Genomic DNA, 20178 nt, shown 5'->3' with positions numbered 1-20178 from the left:
AATACATACTGAACTATAAGGAATATAGAAAATATTATTCATGGTTGATAAAATCAAGGTATTTAACATATCTCAGATGTAAACACATAAATAACTATGATGTTTACATATGAAGTGTTTGCAGTGTTTGTGAAGGAGAATGGTACAACTGAATCAGTTTGGAGAGATTATATAAAGAAAAATGCATTAAGGTAAGAATTTAAAGACAGTTAGAATTGATAATGAATAAGCATTCTAGGCAGATTAAATTATTTATGTAGAATAAGGGAGTGGGATATTACCAAGTGTATTCAAAGGACAAGATGGTAAAGAACAAATTGGATCAACAGAGTCTAGTTGGGCATAACTGCACAAGTAAGATTTTTAAATACTAGATTATAAAATTTTATAAACCAACATTTTTCAAAGTTGCCCCATGGAACATCATTACTTCTTGGAAATACAGAAGGTATTTTTGAACGAAGTCTCCCTCATCAAAATCTAAAGAGATAACTGTATATTTTGTCCTTTTAAAGGTTCTGAGAATCCATAGAGTAAAATTTCTATTCCTCTTCAGCCTTGCTTAACCCAGCATTGTCCCAGTTATTTGGGACTGACTTCTTTTTTTGCTTTCTCTGTTCTGACCAAATGCCTTGCACAAATATAGCTATAAGCAATGAGAAGCCATTAGTTTTTAGAGCCTCGAGTAACTTGATAAAAACCAAGACTTCAGAGCAACCATTTTATGCTTATGTGATGTGGAAAGAATGAGAAGAAAGCTGGAGATAGAGAGACGAGGGTCAGAAACCAGAAAGGAAATTAGCCAGATTTTCAGTGTATTAGACATAGTGTTATGGCAGTGAGAATAGATAGGAACATTAATCAAACAGAATGTGAAGTCTCCGGTAGTAGATTAAATATAGAAGTACAAGCAGAAGTCAAAGTTAAAAATAATTTAGTGAAACAAAACATCAAAAATTATCACTCACATATTAATGTATGTTTAGAAAAGTTCTCCTGAATTGGAGTTCTAGATTCATTCTGGAACTTTACTTCAATGTTTTAACAACTTGCCAGCCAGAGAATTGTGTCTGAATATTAATCACTCCAGCTGTATTTCACCCCTTTTCTGGTAGTATTTCAGAATTTTTCAAGTAGTATAGATTGGGGTCCTGCAGAGTTCTTGTTAATCTAATTTCTCCTGACTTGCAAAATAGAAGATGATTTAAACATCTTTGAAAATGATTGAAACACAGGCCTTAATTAATTTTAGGGAGGTGGCTTGCATATATTTTGCACACATGGCTTGCAAATGATTCTAGACTTCCTAAATTAGGATCAAAGAAAATATATTGGAAGTCATATGTATAAGATTTATTTTAAAATATTTTCATCAGGCTTGGAAACCTTTTATTAGGTGTCAATAAATTACTTTGACCCAGAGATGTGTAACCATATTTTATATTCATACTAAAATATGATATGGTGTCTGTGGGCTGAGGAGTCATTTGACTGGACAGGATTGCAATTCTACCTGTCCCATATTAGACATGTGGCCTGAGGCAAGTTATTGTAAGGATCTGTATCACATTTTTTAATCACTATTTTGGAGGGGTAATTATATTCTCCTCAATGACTGTGAAATGTGTGTGTGTGCATGTGGAATGGCTGGCATAGAGCCAGGCATATAATCAGTCGTCCGTGTAGTTGAATCCCCTGTCTCCTCACTTCTTAGTCTTCAAACAGTTGTGTTAACTGAATTTTTAAACTGCCTCTAAAATCTTCACCATTAACTTTTAGTTAAATCATTTCGCCACCTTTCATCTCTGTCCATTTTATGGTAGTGATTCTTTTCTCTGTAGCACTTTTCTTCCCCTACACATAAAGACCAGGGTTTATCAATCTCACCTTTGCCAAGGTAAAGAAGGATGACTATTTCCAAAAGAACTGATTCTGTTTGTAAGAAACCTTAGGCCCAGACCTTTCTGAAAAAGGCTATTTGAAGTGGAATGTGTGGTTTTAGATGTAAATTCACTCCCATAGTCCTGCAGACAAGATAAACATGTTCATTTTTTAAATAGACACTTTTCATAGGAATATCAGTCTAAGTACACAGCTGGGATACAAGATAACAATAGCTCTTCCTAACCAGCTTTCATTACAGAACTTACAGTCACATGTAAAAATCATTTCTTTTAACACAAAAAAGAACAGCAGTAGATGGCTGGAATTTCTGACATATTCCATGGGCTACCATTATATTTGATATCATTTTCATAGCCTCATTGCCTTCCAGGTCTCTGGGGTAGAAGTAAACTACTCTCAATGTACTTGAGTATCCAGAACCACTCCCCTGCTCCATGTACCCAAAGCCCTCTATTTATTTATTTATTTATTATTTATTTATTTATTTTGAGATGGAGTCTCGCTCTGTCACCCAGGCTGGAGTGCAGTGGCGCGATCCCCTCTCGTTGCAAGCTCCGCCTCCCGGGTTCACGCCATTCTCCTTCGTCAGCCTCCCGAGTAGCTGGGACTACAGGCGCCCGCCACCATGCCTGGCTAATTTTTTGTGTTTTTAGTAGAGACCAGGTTTCACCGTGTTAGCCAGGATGGTCTCAATCTCCTGACCTCATGATCCACCCGCCTCGGCCTCCCAAAGTGCTGGGATTACAGGCGTGAGCCACCGTGCCCAGCCCCCTCTATTTATTAATTCAACAAAAAATATTGAGCACGTACTATGCAATGGTTGGGTTGCCAATGTAGTGATATACAACAGATTGAGACAGAACCACGGTCCCTGCTTCCACAGATACCCTGTTGTTATGTTGGGACTAACATAACACTAGAATGGAAGCTTCATGAGGAGAGACTTTTTTTTTCTGTTCTCTCATTTCATCCTAGGTCCCAGAACAGGGCCAAGCATTAAGGAGCCTCAATAAATATTTCTTGAGTAAAACAAAGGTATGAAATAATGTGGGTAGTAGTAAATATAATGAAGAAAAACAAGGCAGAATAAAGAAATGGAATGTAGGTTTATACAAGTTATTGTTTGGGGCTCTTTTCTACTTTTCACAAATGTCATCCAACGAAGTGTGATCCATACTGATTCCATACCTGACTAGTACATCAATTTCCAAAGCCCCATAGACCATCTCTTTGAAATAACTCTCTGTCTTGATTTCTTCCTCCAGAAACTAATCTTCATCTGTGTTTAGGCCCATTATCTTCTTCCATAGTTAGGGCTACAGATTTGTATTAAGGTTTTGTTTCTCTATGAAATATTTGCTGCATTTAATATTGGCATATAACAAGTTAACTCCAAACACAGAGATAAAATATCAGACTATTTTATTTCTTACTAGCTCCCAAATAAAACTGTTTTGCAAAAGCCATGACAAAGTTTTCACTGTCCAGTGAGATGAACCACATCAGAGGAATATAGTCAATTATTGGAAAACTAAACATATTGCTTGTAAGATAGTCTTTTGGAATTAAGACATTTTCTTCATTTTTAGTTTCATAATGCCTATTATTATAAAATGATATTCATCTCAAAAAGTAATATTGTTTTTCTGGTTGTGTAACGTATTTGGCAACTGCAGAACTTAGTAATCCTACATCAAGATCTAAATTTGAGGAAGATGGGAATGTTAACTGTGTATAAAGTCAACATCCTAAAATTTCTCTCACTGGCAATTTAGTGATAAATAAAACGAATGATTATACACGCACATATGTACTTGTTTGAGAAGTCCTTGGGGTAGAGATTAACTCTATATTTAATATATGCATTCCTAGTGCTCAATACTTGGAAACAGTATATGCACAATAAATATTAATTTACTGAATAAACAATTCTAGGCTACCATTCACAATAAACATAAAGAAGGAATATGAAATAAAATACCATGTATGAGTTTAAAAACTTTTGGATTCTATGAGGGTGCTCACCACACCAGATGGGATAGCAAATAAAAATGTAAAACAGTTCAGATCATAGATCTTTTTGGTGAACAAATAATGAATAAGAGAGAAGAAAGGATTTTGGTGCATAGTTAATCTTTATCCAACCCCCATCCCAAACTTGAATAGTTACAAGAATAACTATACAGCTTTGCTAAATCCCAATCTAAACTTAATATATACTTTATTACATGGAAATCATAAATATAACTTAGAACCTTCTATAGGTTCACATTTCTACACTGAAAATTACTCAGTTGCACTAGATCTGCGTTTGGTTTGATTGCTCACTAATTGTCGAGTGTATGTTGTGTTTGCTTTTTGCCTTTATATGCTCTAAGCATTCCTCTTAATATCCTTGGTTCTATGGTCATGTAATATCAAAATCATTGTTTCCATGCTTAGATCCCTAATGCTGAATTTGAAGAGATACGGAGATGTGTGTGAATGTTTCCTGATGGAATTTTAGGTGAGAGAGAGAGACAGAATAAATAAAGGACTTAGAATGTCAGCCCCTCTCTCAAGACAGTAAATTTTTGAATTAACTGAATTTGAGGCGACTCCTATCAAGCAGTTAGTGACACTGTTCATCAGCCACTTTAACACAATAAAGTTGAAAAATAGGATCAAAGAACCTGAAGACAGAAATAAGCTGAACAGGCATGTAGGCACTAGTGTGTGTAAAATTAAGACAAGGAAAAAATCATTCTAACTTAAAAGCATCCCAAATGGCTCAGAATGCAACTGAGATAATGATATGTTATTTCCCACAAATATCTAATGGCTCCAACATGAGGAGCTAACTATAATGAAGAGTCTTATTAAAATATAAAAATCACTGAGGGAGCATGCAGGAGCAATCCAATCTCGGCAGCACCACTTTATGGGCAGTTCTTAGTTTGAAGATCAGTGAAGGTGCCAGTGCTTCTTAATTTATCTTAAGCCTGATAATTTGCACTTCGCTGCAACTTTTCTCCTAACAAAGCAGAACACAAATATTGAAATAAAAGTAGCATAATATTATTTTAAGGTGTTTGTACTGAAATTTAATTAAAACATCAAGTCATATGACACTAGAGACTAGTCATAAATAACAATTCTAGGCATATATAAATTAGATTTAAGTAGCAGATAATAGTCAAGACTATACCTTTTGGCTTGAAGCAGTGTTTTTTTTTTTGTTTGTTTAAAGGTAATTGAGGGAAAACATATGATATTCACATTTTCCGTAATTCATATTGACATCTTTGAGCATACTTCACAATAATAATAATGAAAATGAAAGTGTTCTGGCTGGGATTGACAGATTTAGCAACACGATCAAATAAAAAAAGACAGGTATTCAGTAAAATTTAAATTCTGGATAAACAATGATTATTTCTTCGTATAAGTTTGACACATGCAATTTTGGAGAATGCATATACTAAAAATTATCTATCTATTGTTTATCTGAAATTCAGGTTTAACTGGAAATCCTGTATTTTATCTGGTACACCTAGGTTCAGGCCAATGCTAATCAAGATAAATTGTATGCATGGTGCTTTAGTGAGTAAATTAAATAGGTCTAATTGTATATTATCTTTAGATAAAACAATCATTTGAAATACATGATAATTGAGAGATAGAATGATACAGCTGAGCAATATTTGTGTTTCACTTATTCTTCCAGGAAACACTAATGGAGATCATTGTGCAACCCTCTTGAAGTTAGGTAAAGTTATATGACTGAGTTCTACATAAAAGACTGTGGGCAAAAGTGATGTTCACCTCTTCCAGTCCCCTCTCTCCCTTTCCTTTTCCTTGTCTGACAGTTTGAGGTAAGGCCTCCAGTGGAAGACCCTGAGCCTTTATGATAACAGTATCAAAATATGGAAGGGGGCTGGGTACCTGAGTGACTACATGGAAAAGAGAACCAACTCCCCATTTCTTCCTGCCACCACTAACACACAGTAGATGGTGAAGTGCATGGCAAAGGAACAAACTCTCAACGTTCTGAGGCTGTTTGTTTCAATGGTTAGTGTGACTTAATTTGTCTAATAAAGATATTAACAGTTTGAGTAGGCTGCTTTTGCAACTGAAACTTCCAACATGTAATTACTGGCTTATCAGACTGGAGGTAGGTGGTGAAGGAACAGATATAACAGGATGGACAGCTATATATCTGTGTTATTCAGTGTCAAATATTTAATTAAACAGTAGAAGAGAGAAAGTGTATCTACTGGGATCTACCTTTAAGAAATGAGGTTGGTTAAAAACTGTTATTGTTCTCTTTTGGATATGGTTATTTACTATGCTGAGCAATGTATTACCTAAAAAGATAAATTTAGGAAAGAATAGGCAATATTAAATGAAAAGGAATAGGAAAAAAAAAACCCAGAAACTTGGGTTTATTCAGGTTGTGAAGTACTTACCTGGACTCCAAACAATTTTTTAAGAGTGATTTAAAAGACTTTTGTAAAAAAATAAAACATAAAAATTAAATAAATAAAAAATAAAAGCCTTTTGTAAGATTTCCTACTTAAAGTAACTCAGACCTGGAACATGTTTAGACTGAGGGTATGGATATGACATCCAATTAGTTTTAGATAGATAGTCACCAGGTGTGCCATTAAGTTGAAAAAGAGAAACTTAGAGGTGAGAAAGCAAAGAAATAAATTTATCTAAGAGAATATTCTGGACTGCATAGATTAAGAGCCTACCAATACTTTAGGGAATTTTATTGCCTTTTATTATTCAATCTGTAACACAATCTTTGGACTCAAGTTTGCTTCCATAGGAGCTAGTCTGAAAAAGTTATACAGGATTAAAATCCTTACAAAAGACAGAGACAATAAGTTAAAAACAGAAGGAAAATATCTTCCAGAGCAGAGCCAAGATCAAAGAGAATAACGAACAATATGTTATATTGCCTAGAGATCTTAGGCTTTGTGTTGAATCCCTTGGAGAGAGGCTTTGGGTGTTCCATAGATAGAATAAATGGAAAGAAGATATTTGTTGATCAAAAGGACAGAATCCACATTTCTCTTCTTTTAAAAGTTAGACTAATTTCCCAGTCTTTTTGAAGCAAGGTCATGTGACTGAATTCTAACCAATAGAAAGCAGACAGAAGGGTCTATGACTATCTTAGTCTGCTCAGGCTGCTATGATATATTATAGATGGAGCGACTTAAACAAATTTATTTTTCATCATTCTGAAGGGGAAGAAGGTCAAGAACAAGGTGTCACCCAACTTGACATTTCGGAAATGGCTGCATATCATACTTCTCCACTGTTCTCCACACTTATTCTCTCCCTTATCTCCGAGCTGGTAGCAGAGGAGCCAGCAGAAGACAGCAAGCCCTTGGTATAGATAGAGAAGCCATGGATGAAAAGAATCAGGCCTAAATGGCAGAGCAAAGTAACATAGCATTCCTCTCTACTATCATCCTGTACTGGATAGGCCCCCACAAATAATCCTGTATTTTGGTAAACCAGTGAGTTATTAGCATTAGCAGTTTACCTATGCTGATAAACACAGTGATTAAAAAAACAAACACAATCTTGAAACACTATACAGTGACATTTATAATTGGTTTAAAAATAAATTTTTTTTTAATTTTTTATTTTTTATTATTATTACTATTATTATTATTATACTTTAGGCTCTATGGTACATGTGCGCAACGTGCAGGTAAGTTACATATGTATACATGTGCCATGCTGGTGCGCTGCACCCACCAACTCGTCATCTAGCATTAGGTATATCTCCCAATGCTATCCCTCCCCCCTCCCCCCACCCCACAACAGTCCCTGAAGTCTGATGTTCCCCTTCCTGTGTCCATGTGTTTTCATTGTTCAGTTCCCACCTATGAGTGAGAATATGCGGTGTTTGGTTTTTTGTTCTTGCGATAGTTTACTGAGAATGATGATTTCCAATTTCATCCATGTCCCTACAAAGGACACGAACTCATCATTTTTTATGGCTGCATAGTATTCCATGGTGTATATGTGCTACATTTTCTTAATCCACTCTATCATTGTTGGACATTTGGGTTGGTTCCAAGTCTTTGCTATTGTGAATAATGCTGCAATAAACATACGTGTGCATGTGTCTTTATAGCAGCATGATTTATCGTCCTTTGGGTATATACCCAGTAATGGGATGGCTGGTTTTAATACATTAAAAGATATCTTAGGTTTGGTGATTTAGGATACATCAGCCAATCAAGTTTCTCATTTACCAGAGAAAATGTGTTAAGCTTTACGTTTCATTTTGGACTACACCTTTTATTAATGCTTTCTCTGACATTCCAATCAGATAATGTTATTCTCTTTTTATGGGTAATACTTTTGAAATGCAAGATTCTGAAAACCAGAAGCTTCAGTCTTCTCTTTTGAAACATGGTGAATTAATCATGTTGATTATTTTTAAATTCTTCTAACAGTATTCTAATTTGTCAAACCTCGCATCAGATTCGCTATATTATTAAAGAGAGGTTTATGTAACAAGACAAAAATCACAGCAAAATGATATAGTTCAACATGCTATTACTGACTGATTTTATCCATAAAAGGAAAGGAGATTGGAGGAGACTCTGAATGGAATTTTGCATAACCAATGTGAAAGAGCCTTTAGGCACTGTTTTTAGCCTAAAAATTGACAAAATGAAATGAATTATCAAGAACTCAAAGTTAAAGTGAACTTTCAATCCATCTTATTTATTTCATTAAAGCCCTTAGAAGCAACTTTGTTCATTAGTTACTTGGCTTATATTTTAATGCTGCAAAAAATGTGGTTGTTATGCCATCCAAATACAGTCTTTTACTGGATGTTTAGCAGTTTTATTATTTTTTCCTGATGCCAGGCGAGGTACCTTTTAACTTAGTTGTTCCCATCCTTTACTCCGTATTTAATCCACCTGGGGATGTTTAAAAAAAATTGATGAGTCACTTCCACTCCCAGATACTCTGATTTAATTGGTATTGAGTATAACGATGGTACTGATAATTTTAAAAATTTCTCAGGTGATTCTAATACTTGGCACAGTTAGGAAATCACAGTTTCAACTATATTTCCAGTCTAGATTCACCAGATTTAACTTCAAGGAAATAATGTTATGAATTCTTTGTTAATGTTTTTTATAAAGATGCTTGAGGAAGACATGCTAGAGCAAAAACTACAACTCTAGTCCTCTTGGATATTTTAGATAAGGTAAGATTTTTAAATTGCACTGATACCTACAGTTAATTTGAATAAAACATTTATATCTCATTTAGTCAGATGATTCAGTGAGAAAGGTGGGGTCAAGTTCAGTCACCAAGTGTTAAATCATTCCAATCTGGTGTTGGTCATCTTCTACGTGTTTTTATCTGGATAAACTTTCCTTTAAAAGGGACCCTCTAAAGAATTATTCTAAAGCGTTCTTTTTTCATTATGATGGATGACAATACTGAATCATACCTGAATCACAGACTTGGCTATAACTTTCTAATTGAAAGGACTAAAAGTAGCTAAAATGCCAATTTAAAATATTTAGTGTAGAAAAGTTGTGTAAAATAAAACTTGTTTGTTATGATGGCCAAGATAATTCTGTTCCCTCATGAGAAATAACGTATATTTCACTTTCTTTTTGATTTTCAGTTTTTACAATAGCAAAAAAAAAAAAAAAAAATCTGACATAAATCTAAACATTTAGCTTCACCGTAATTTAACAAATAACTTTGGCAACAAAATTAAATTTAAACATGGCTATGAGTTTTCGAAGTATCAATGTCTTCTGTCAAACTGTGAGTTCTTAGGTGAAGCATCTGATGAAATGTTGCTAGCCATTTTTTTGCTGTAGTTTTTCTTTTCAAACAATTTTGCATTTATTTCTCCATCTGACCTTCCTTCACAAGAGGCAGTTAACAATATATCCATCATATTTTCTTGCTGTGCTTGAGTACAGATCATATTATTTCATTTCAGAAATAATTTCCTGATGCTGTATTTAAGTAGCACATTTTATATCAATGGACAAATCAGTGTAAAAGAATGGGAATAGCCCTGATTTAAGGGAAAAAGATCTGATTTGTGACTTTCAAACTGATTTTTGATTATTACATAAAGATATGAGAAACAAGATCATTCATATTTCATCATAAAGATTGCATCCTAAGTGAACTATTGGACTGAACAATTACAGAGACATTAAACATATTAGAAGAAAACCACCCTTAATTTGTGCCAACAATATTCCGGCCCAGATTCTCCACTGAAGTATTTATTTTATAATTTGATTATTTTCTGCACTTTACCTTTATTGATAGGAAAACAATTATAGAGGTTAAGATCCATTTGCTATTTTATATTATTTCAGAAAATGCTAATATTATTTTTCTTTATAACATGCACCAATCTTGGGAAAAATAAGAAACAGAGAGGAAAAAAAAAAAAACCTCTCTGGGTGTATGTATGTTTTCTGGTTAATTTTTGTTTAATTATTCATTCTGAAATAATAATTTATTAGGCCAGCTTTCTTCTCCCAGAAATCCTGTATGCTTATGTGATTGTCAAAAAAATAAAACTTATATATAAAGCTTGTAAGTTAGCCAGAAATTTGCTGGTTCACATCCAGGCAAGAAATTTGCTCTCTTCTATTGTTAGAGAGAAACTCAAATATTAAGTTACAAAAGGTTGTGAAATATTCAGAGTTGACCAAAAAAGTCTTGCCATTCCCTTCAGCTTAACTAAATTTTAAACAGATTTGTTCCTGACTATAGGTCCTTTATCTCACTTTTCCTAGAGCATTTAATTTAGAAAAATTGCAACTATATATTGTTTCCGTGCACCTTTGAGATATAAATCTTCTTGCCATTTTTACAACATAGAAATGTCTTTCTCAAAGAACTCAGAGCATCTCTTTGAAATGAAATTATCAAGAAATACAGGATCCTTATCCCCCAGTCTCTATGGGAGGGTAGGAGCTTAACATCAATAAATGCCAATTAGCAAGCACAGAATGCCTAATCATACTAATCAGCCTTCCTCCAGTGTCCTCCAGTATATTTCCACTAGCTCACCCCAGTGCTTAAAAGTCTCTTGCCCTTTGTTTCAAAGGAGTTGAATTTAATCTCCCTCCCCTGTTGCAATAGTGTTGAATAAAGTCTTTCTTGTCTGTTTTTGTTGGTTCTGTGCAATTTTTCTCTGGCAGAGTCAATGTTGCCTTTCTGCCAGTCTCATAAAATATGTGCTTATACAAGCATTGGTTCTGTTTTGTTATTGCTGAGTCATTTTTAAATTTTTTTAACTATATCATTTTAAAGGACTTTACCCACATAAAAAAGGTGTTGCCCTGGGGACTGGCTGAGAGAAATTACAGGTGAGTGAAAAGTAAATGTAAGCATAGGCTTCATGATTAAGCCAAATATATATTGACTTATATAAATCAAATTAACAAATAGAAGTTTGCATTTGTTATTTAATGAATGAAATTTAAAACGTATATAAATGTATACACATTTTGAAAAGTATCCTAAATATGTGAATATTTCAGAGTTTAAGAACAAGGGCACTAAACTACTCATATATTTGATTCATTTCTCTAGTTCACTTTTCATTTGTAAACACTACATAAGACCTTTCTACAAGATTATTTTTAGCCTTTTTAGACAGGTAGTGAAAAGTATAATGAGCTAATTTATCTAAAATACTCCAATTGCTGAGATAACTGACTCCTTTTAACATTTTTTCATTAATTATAATAGATTTTTAATTACCATTGGAAGGTTTTATAATTAGTTAACATCTAGTTATATAATCAGTGACCCTAAGCTTTCTAATTGACATAACACCTAAAAATTACTCAAAGCATGTTGTAGTGTTGCTTCATGTCAATGAATGGAACCTGAATTCCATTTATTTTAGAGAGGATAGGCTAGTGAAATTTATCAAGGATGTGCTGTGGCTTAATGCTTTTTTGGCACACCTATGAATGTCCTTGTAGAGGCTAGAAAAAGGAAATTGACAAAGAAGTTTGTGATTTATATATACTATAGACCCATTATTAGCTAGGGTGAATGAAGTGAGTTTATCAACTCACTTCATTTGTTTTAATTGACAATTACATAATATCAAATTATAACAATATACTTTTCTATAATTTTCAATGGTAAAAATAGTAAACCTGAAAGGAAATGGAATTCAATAATTTAAATTTTAAGAGCAATTTGTTAACAGAATTGATTTTTCCCAATTCTTGTAGCTTTGCAACCAATGACAAGTCATATTTCAATAAACATAAATTAGAGAAAATCTAGAAATATTTTGATGAGCATTGTTGCCATATGCAATGATTGTGTATATCCAATCTACATACCATTGTGCTTCAACTCCATAAACTGTTTTTATTTTTCTCCTGAAGAAAGTTACAAAAAAAATAAAGTTTTATGCACTTGCCAAAAAGCAGTGTTTAAGTTACCAAACTGGTCATCATTTCTACCCCCGGCTCTAATTTGCTTTAGTTAGCCAATTAATTTCCAGAATCCCAATGTATATTAAACTGTGTTGAACTGCTCACAGTCCAGAAATTACTTCTCTGTATCTGCCTATCTTAACTCACCATTTGGATCCCATTTGTTTGACTTGCTCTTTTCAAACTCTCTTTTGGTGCCAAATTGCCCAAATACTGTTTAGTACTAAATTTTTGGCTGACCTTTTTTACCTAATTAGGTGTTCAAAAGACTTTATCCTGCATGTACCAAATATATACTATCATATCAAGTATCCCAAGGCCTGTTTTAAAGGAAGGGATAATAAGAGTACCTTTTAATAATCTGTACATCATATATGCAATACATTAGCAATGGAACACTTATGAATTTGGCAAAAGGCCAGGGCATAATTATTTGCTAATTAGCTAGAATAGTCCAACATTTAGGATATAGCACTTCTTACAGGACATTTCATTGTACAATTTGGAAAGAAAAGTAATGATCACTTAATTATGTAATAACTATTCTTGTTTTGGAGTTATCTGTTTAGGCAGTTTCATAATGGTATCCAGAGCTAAAGTACTTTATATGTTATGTCATCTTTTATTTCATGTTGAAATCTCCTCAGGGTATGAAATACAAAATGACAGTGATTCAAAGTTGGACAATAATGTGCATTTCTAGGTCCAGTGTTTTTGTGCTGCTAGGTGTGAGTTCTTAAAAATATTTACTACAAATTATACTGATCTATGCTTATCATTAATTAAGAATTTCTGATTTTTTATTTGTAATATTTTTTACTCACAGATATTTTGTTAATAAATGCATTTAATCCTTCACTGTAAATATCATTTCTGCAGCATTGCAACAAAATTCAGCCTTTGAGTATTTTAAAATATATTTTAAAAACTATTTTTATATAAAGTTAATACAAAATTATTTATATCTCTCTCCTTAATAGTAGAAAATGACTTTAAGTGATTAAAACAAAGGATAACTTTTTTTTTTCTAAGACATCCTCTTGAAGTTAAAGATGGCTTGTGTATCTTCCGTTCTTGAACTAATGAATGATGTTTCCCAAGAGGCCTGAGCCAAACTGTAACCAGTCCAGCACCTTTGACTCCATTTAGAATGGAAGAATTGAAGATTCTTAATAAGTTTGTTGTACACTTAAGAAAATATAGTAAATAAATATAACAGAAAGGATCTTCAGAAAAGGCGATGGATTTTCATAGGGCCATTTTAAGTTAGTCTTAAGTGGCTTTGTCAACAGAGAAATCTGAGGAGTGTTGCTACTAAAAGCAAAAAACATTAACACATTGCAGAACAGTTAAATGTTAATGCTTTTCCTTGGCTAATTCTCTAAACTAGTTCTAAAAAGTAATTAGCGGTTTTCTATTATATACCAAAAAAACCCACATTTTCAAACTTACACCACTGCTTTGTATTTGGCACAATATGTGTGGGCAACATCGGGATAAGAAGTAAAAGCAAACTACATTGTTGCATTCAGATGGTTACAAATAATGCACAAAAATGAACATGACTTCCCCATTTACAGATTTTGATGTTAGATTCAGATGGAAAAAGTTGTGAAGAAAACTTCTGACAAATGTTCATGCTTATCCAGAGAAGTTCACTATATACCAGCTATGCTTTTGTAAAAGTAATCTCTTTCTAATTTGATCCTATCATTTCTATGATACAAGTTGTCTAATAACCACATGCAACTGCTTATAAAACCGCAATTTAAAGAACTACAAACCACTGCTCAATGAAATAAAAGAGGATACAAACAAATGGAAGAACATTCCATGCTCATGGATAGGAAGAATCAATATTGTGAAAATGGCCATACTGCCCAAGGTAATTGATAGATTCAGTGACATTCCCATCAAGCTACCAATGACTTTCTTCACAGAATTGGAAAAAACTACTTTAAAGTTCATATGGAACCAAAAAAGGGCCCACATTGCCAAGACAATGCTAAGCAAAAAGAACAAAGCTGGAGGCATCATGCTACCTGATTTCAAACAATACAACAAGGCTAGAGTAACCAAAACAGCATGGTACTGGTACCAAAACAGAGGTATAGACCAATGGAACAGAACAGAACCCTCAGAAATACTACCACACATCTACAACCATCTGATCTTTGACAAACCTGACAAAAACAAGAAATGGGGAAAGGATTCCCTGTTTAATAAATGGTGCTGGGAAAACTGGCTAGCCATATGTAGAAAGCTGAAACTGGATCCCTTCCTTACACCTTATACAAAAATTAATTCAAGATGGATTAAAGACTTAAATGTTAGACCTAAAACCATAAAAACCCTAGAAGAAAACCTAGGCAATACCATTCAGTTCATAGGCATGGGGAAGGACTTCATGTCTAAAACACCAAAAGCAATGGCAACAAAAGCCAAAATTGACAAATGGGATCTAATTTTACACTAAAGAGCTTCTGCACAGCAAAAGAAACTACCATCAGAGTGAACAGGCAACCTACAAAATGCGAGAAAATTTTTGCAATCTACTCGTCTGACAAAGGGCTAATATCCAGAATCTACAAAGAACTCAAACAAATTTACAAGAAAAAAACAACCCCATCAAAAAGTGGGCGAAGGATATGAACAGACACTTCTCAAAAGAAGACATTTATGCAGCCAACAGACACATGAAAAAATGCTCATCATCACTGGCCATCAGAGAAATGCAAATCAAAACCACAGTGAGATACCATCTCACACCAGTTAGAATGGCAATCATTAAAAAGTCAGGAAACAACAGGTGCTGGAGAGGATGTGGAGAAATAGGAACACTTTTACACTGGTGGTGGGACTGTAAATTAGTTCAACCATTGTGGAAGACAATGTGGCGATTCCTCAAGGATCTAGAAGTAGAAATACCATTTGACCCAGCCATCCTATTACTGGGTATATACCCAAAGGATTATAAAACATGCTGCTATAAAGGCACATGCACACGTATGTTTATTGTGGCATTATTCACAATAGCAAAGACTTGGAACCAAACCAGATGTCCATCAATGATAGACTGGATTAAGAAAATGTGGCACATATACACCATGGAATACTATGCAGCCATAAAAAATGATGAGTTCATGTCTTTTGTAGGGACATGGATGAAGCTGGAATCCATCATTCTCAGCAAACTATCACAAGGACAGAAAACCAAACACCGCATGTTCTCACTCATAGGTGGGAATTGAACAATGAGAACACCTGGACACAGGAAGGGGAACGTCACACACTGGGGCCTGTCGTGGGGTGGGGGGATGGGGGAGGGATAGCATTAGGAGATATACCTAATGTAAATGACGAGTTAATGGGTGCAGCACACCAACATGGCACATGTATACATATGTAACAAACCTGCACGTTGTGCACATGTACCCTAAAACTTAAAGCATAATAAAAAAAAAGAAAAATATAACTCAAAAAAAAAAAACCACAGAAGTTTGGATTAAGGTTACACTGCAGAAAGTGGCAGAGTCCAAATTCAAACTCCTGCTGAGTTATTCTACTCTCATCTTGGCTGGCTCTCTTTGTGTTAGCAGTATAGAAAGAAAAATAGGCCTATTTCAGCAATGCATGCAAGACAACATTTCATAAGGGTTCAAGGGATGAATTGACTCTCTCCTATAGGACTCTTTCTGCCAAATATAGGTTTCTGGCTGCTGCTCTTCTCCTAATTCCACCCTTCCTTGCCTTCTCTGTCAGAGTAATTGTTATGATTATTTATTTGTCATAGTATTATTTCATTATTCTTTTAAGGTTCATGGGATCTGCAGTGATGTTCTTTCTTCATTTCTGATATTAATAATTTGTGTTCTCCTTTTTTCATAGCTTTGCAAAGAGATTTATTAATTTTATCAATTTTTCATATAAGTAGCTTTTAATTTTGTTGATTTTTCTCTATTGCTTTACTGTTTTAAATTTCATTGATGGAAATCTTTTTTATTATTTTCTTTCTTCTGCTTACTTTGGATTTCATTTACTCTTCTGCTCGTCTCCTAAAGGTGAAATTGTAGATTCCTGATTTAGATCCTTCTTCTTTTCTAATCTACTTATTTAATGCTATAAGTGTTCCTCTAAGCACTGGTTTGGCTACATCCCACAAATTTTGATAAGTTGTGTTTTCATTTTTATTAAGTTCAAAATATTTTAAATTTTCTTTTGAGATTTCTTGTTTAACTCATTTATTTTATTTACAGGTATACACTGTATAATTTTTAGATATTTGGGGATTTTCCAGTTGTCTTTCTGGTATTGATTTCTAATTCAATCTCATTGTAGTCTGAAAACCAATATTGTATGATTTCTATTCTTTTAAATTATTAAGATGTGTCTTATTACCCAAATGTGGTCTGTTTAGTTGAATGTTCCACGTGAGCCTGGGAAGAACGCATATTCTGCTGTTATTGAATGAAGTAGATTACAGATATTCATTATATCCAGATGACTGATGGCGTTATTAAGTTCAACTATGTCCTTATGAATTTTCTGCCTGCTGGATCTGTCCCTTTCTGATAGAAGGATGTTGAAGTCTCCAACTGTGATACTGAATTAATCTATTTCTCCATGCAGTTCTATCATTTACATAGTTTGATGCTCTATTGTCAGATGTATACACATTAAAAATGTTATTTTTCATGAAAAATTAATCGTTTTATCATTGTATAATGCCCCTCTTTATCCCTAATAACTTTCCTCACTTTGAAATCTGCTCTGTCAGAAATCAACATAGCTATCCCACTTTCTTTTGATTAGTGTTAGTATGGTGTGTTTTTCTCCTCCATCTATTTACTTCCAATTTATAAGTGTCATTATATGTGTCTTTATACTTAAAGTGGGTTTCTTATAGACAATGTATATTTGTGTTTTAGTTTTTGATCCATTCTGAAAAATCTCGGTCTTTTAATTGGTGCATTTAGATTGTTAATATTCTAAATGACTATGGATATAGTTGGATTAATATTTACTATATTTGCTTAATATTGGATTAATATTTACTATATTTTACTATATTTTAAAAGAAGTTTTCTTGTCCTTGTTCTTTGTCTCTATTTTTGATTCTACCCTTTTTCTGCCTATGTGGTGTTAATTAAGCATTTATATGGTTACATTTTCTCTCCTTTCTCAGCAGATAAGTTGTAGTTCTTTTTTTACATTTTAATTAGTAGCCCTAGTTTGCAATATATATGTACGAGTAACCTAAGTACACTTTTGAATAATACTATACCACTTCATGTAAATGAGAGTACTTTATAATAACAAAATAATCATAATTCCTCCTTCTCATTTCTTCTATCATTGCTGTCTTTCATTTTACTTATACATAAGCATATATAACAATGCGTAAAAAACAAGTTTTTATTTTACCTGTACTTATCCCTTCTCTAATATTCTTCCTTTCTTTATTGCATCCACGTTTCTGACCTATATTATTTTTCTTCTCTCTAAAGAACTTATTTTAACATTTCTTGCATGATGGGTCTACTGGTACCAAATTCCTTCATTTTTGTTTGTCTGATAAAGTATCTTTTTCTCCTTGCCTTTTGCGGGATAATTTTGCAGGGTGCAGAATTCTAGATTAGTGGGGAATTTTTGTGCTCTGAACACTTTAAATATTTTACATCACTCTATTCTTGTTTGAATGGCTTCTGAGAAGGCAGATATACTTTTCTTTGCTCTTCTACAAATAAGAAGTCCCCCAAACCATGGGTGAATTGGGAATTAATTCATAAGTACATACTGGGTGATTTCCTAAGTAAATTTTTCCCAGTCACTAAGTCTTTGTGTTTAGTATGGAGTTAATTTTATTAGTTAAATGTTTTTGGTTGTTATTTTTCCCCAATATTTCTAATTGATTTTCTTATATATCTTACTTTTCTAGTTTCATTTTGTTTTGCCTATTGTGCAGTCTTTTGTAAAGGGAAGATAGCCCTTTACTTATCTGATTAAGCAATTTTAACATATATTTTGAAGTCTTTATCACATATTTCCTCAAAGCTATTTTTCTGGAATTTATTCATTTTCTGGTTATTGATTTTATTGACTTTGTGAGCAATTTTTTAAATCATGGATCTCAAAATTTTAACAAAGAGACCTGTTTAGAGGATTGTTTCCACACTTCTAAATTCTTTGCTTTTACTCCTCCTCATCTAACATTTTATGATTCCCGTTGTCTGCTCCCAAGACTCTCCAGTCAGAAACAGGCTTTAAAGTTGTATTTTTGGGCTCCTGTGACATGGTTAAATCAAGAATATCAAAGATCCAGGTAAAATACTCCTGGCTTGCTTGGTATCATTACACGTTGAATGGCTTTATCTGTGTCTTCCTGCTTTTATAAGTCTACCTTGATGATGATGGTTGGAAATAGTATTTTTGATGATTTGCTCCTTTTTATTGTTTATTTTAATTATTATCTATTCACATGTAAGGAGATTCATTCTCAGCATCTGACTCCAAAAAGTGAATCAGAGACCTATTGTCAAATGTCAAATCCCTTTGAACTCTTACCTTGAATGAATTAAAACACTGGTATCTATTTCCTTTTTTAAGCTAAGAACACAGTGATTTCATGATTCAATCTCACTCACAATTTTGTAGTTTTATTTTATTTCTTATGTTCTGAACCTATTTATTTTTTCTTGTTCCTATTTTTATTTTACCTATCACTGGAGCTAAGTGGGTGAATCAAATGTATTCTATGGAGTCATTGTGTTGGATGTCTGAAATTCATGTTTATAGTATAAGCCTCTTTATTTCTTATCTTTTATTTGTTATTGGAGAGACACTGTTAATCACTGGTTTTAAATCACATTTTGTCTCATTATATCAAGGATACAACTTTAAAAGTTCGAAAATAGTTTTTTCGTTATTGTAAACATACCTAAAAGGTAGGGGTTTCTTTGCTGTGGAATTTTAAAAATTACTTCTGATAGATAGCTTTTGGCCTGAATTTTCTATATATTTTCTTGTCATTGCAATGACTAGTATAAGAGATACTGTGGTACTAAAATATACTAATCTCAGAAGAGTATGTGGCTTACATTAAACCCTGACAAAAAATGAAATATGTATTTAATAAGACTTTCATTGAGCAAATAGGAACATTTTAAATTAGTAATGTTCCCTACAGAATGCTAGGTAATGTAGGGATATTATGTTAATATTTGGCTAAATTTATATGAAAACTTTATTTGTATAACTTAACATATTTTAATTAGTTGTGAACTTCTCTTTATAACAGTCTTCCTTAAATGATTAATATATTTTGCTTTGAGAAATGGCACATTAAATGTGCATGCACATACCTGAAGAGTTTAATGGATTTATGATTATTAAAACCAATGCATCTATAAAAATTGTTTGACCATTGGGTTTAATGTAAAAGGTCAGAGGGTTCTAGGTTTAAAAATTCTTATTTTTAAGGCTCACTAGAGAAGCTGTAAAAATCTACCTTCCAGGAGAGAGAATTGTAGTTCAGATGTTTACCAACCTTGGCTTTTTAACCTCTGAAATTTTAAAGGACAGTTGTGCTACTTAACGCACTTTTATATTTCTCGATGGGAAAGTGCATTTTCCTCCTACTAAAACCAAGAATTCCTACAAAATTCCTCTTTGAGCTCAATGCAAGAGTGAAATATATACCTTTATAAAAGAATGTGTGAGGCAAAAGACTATTTTATATAAAGAATTGTTTCTTGTGTGGATAAAAGATTTTTGAAAAGTGTATAGGTACCACGATACTACGCTG

At 33.3% G+C, this 20178-nt stretch overlaps 1 long non-coding RNA gene across 1 annotated transcript in view; it reads left to right on the top strand.

Moving 5' to 3' along the window:
• The window catches only part of LOC134739869 (uncharacterized), a 148839-nt gene that overhangs the window by 109316 nt on the left and 19345 nt on the right, over nucleotides 1-20178 (top strand). Inside the window, exons 3-4 of the long non-coding RNA XR_010126940.1 lie at nucleotides 9069-9133; nucleotides 11227-11282. This is a non-coding gene — a long non-coding RNA (uncharacterized LOC134739869). The remainder of the gene's footprint in view (nucleotides 1-9068; nucleotides 9134-11226; nucleotides 11283-20178) is intronic.

This window comes from Pongo pygmaeus, chromosome 6 (genome assembly GCF_028885625.2).
Source record: "Pongo pygmaeus isolate AG05252 chromosome 6, NHGRI_mPonPyg2-v2.0_pri, whole genome shotgun sequence".
In the NCBI taxonomy this organism is placed as follows: Eukaryota; Metazoa; Chordata; class Mammalia; order Primates; family Hominidae; genus Pongo; species Pongo pygmaeus.
Note: the sequence above shows the minus strand (reverse complement) of the source record. Positions and strands in the feature narration are given on the sequence as shown.